Source organism: Cucurbita pepo, unplaced genomic scaffold (assembly GCF_002806865.2).
Source record: "Cucurbita pepo subsp. pepo cultivar mu-cu-16 unplaced genomic scaffold, ASM280686v2 Cp4.1_scaffold003435, whole genome shotgun sequence".
NCBI lineage: Eukaryota > Viridiplantae > Streptophyta > Magnoliopsida > Cucurbitales > Cucurbitaceae > Cucurbita > Cucurbita pepo.
This window is the reverse complement of record NW_019649446.1, coordinates 1-1,111: the sequence shown is the minus strand read 5'-3', so window position 1 is coordinate 1,111 and position 1,111 is coordinate 1. Positions and strand designations below refer to the sequence as shown.

At 33.1% G+C, this 1,111-nt stretch overlaps 1 long non-coding RNA gene across 2 annotated transcripts; it reads left to right on the top strand.

The window, feature by feature from the left end:
- The first annotated feature begins 6 nt into the window (after window positions 1–6).
- LOC111786921 lies at window positions 7–719 on the top strand. Of its 2 annotated transcripts, none has more exons than XR_002813849.1 (2): window positions 7–127; window positions 224–719. It is a non-coding gene; the product is annotated as an uncharacterized LOC111786921 (long non-coding RNA). The 2 variants fall into 2 exon arrangements; XR_002813850.1 differs by having other exon boundaries at window positions 7–132.
- Window positions 720–1,111: the final 392 nt, after the last annotated feature.

Here is a 1,111-nt window from a genome sequence, read left to right as displayed (position 1 = left end):
TCTCTCTCTCACTAAAAATGCTTTCTGGAAATTTTCTCTTTCTTTTATGTTCTCTTGATTTTCATATCGGCGTAGCGAAATCTGTTACTGATCAATGTATAGGACTGAGTTTGGAAACGGAGAATCGGTTCGGTTTGTTCTAATTCTGTAATCGCACAGTTCTCTTTCCATCTCTAATATGATTATATAATAATACTTCTCTTATTTTGCTCCTGTTTTTCAGATATTTGGTTGCTTCGGTTTCTGAAATGCAGGTCTGTAATGGATGCATGAATATATAGCTTTGAAATATTGCATCGATATTTGCATTAGAAAATGGAGTCACGATGATTGAGGTACGTACGCTGTTAAAATATTGTGCGCCTTACGAATTTATTTAGTTATATGTGGATCGATGAATGATTCCTCTCGTGTTTGTTCTAAATGATTGGTTCGATCGATCATCTTTTATTTAGTCGGCACGGCAGCCATTGCTGTCAAGGTTCGTTCCTCTGTCGTGCCAATTTAGAATTTGTATCATCCTTCGATTTTCGATGGGATTTTTTTCCGTTTCCGTCGATATATTGCTTTGTTTCTTTGGAAGGAAACCGCAATTAATCTTGTAAACATTCTTTGTGGAAGAATGTCGGATGATCAGATACTCGATTCCGTCATATGCATTAACAAGTTCTTTCACAAAGACCTTGTTATGGCCTTATATAATCCGAGGGAATTTTCTCTGTTTCTGTCGTTAACTTCACTTGAAAGGAAACCGCCATTGATTTTAGAATCATTCTTTCTGGAAGAAACACGGCGTAACTTTAGTGTTGCGATAGGTTTTTTATTTTTAAAGTTATGTTTCCTTTTATCAAATTTTCACCATTTTACAAACACATTTGTACCTTTAAATAATTTGATTATACTTTTATTATCTTTTAAAGCAATATGTAGAATTCGTTTTTAGAAAACCAAAAATAAAATAGGTATTTCTTCCCCCCCCCTAAAATTGATTGAAAAAGTCGTACAAAATTTCCCGGTCAACACTCAATTATAAAGTGGAAATTGATCTTACTTTTTTGTTGTTTTTGGTTTCAATTGTTTTCTTGCTTTTTTTAGTTTAAAAAAAAAAAAA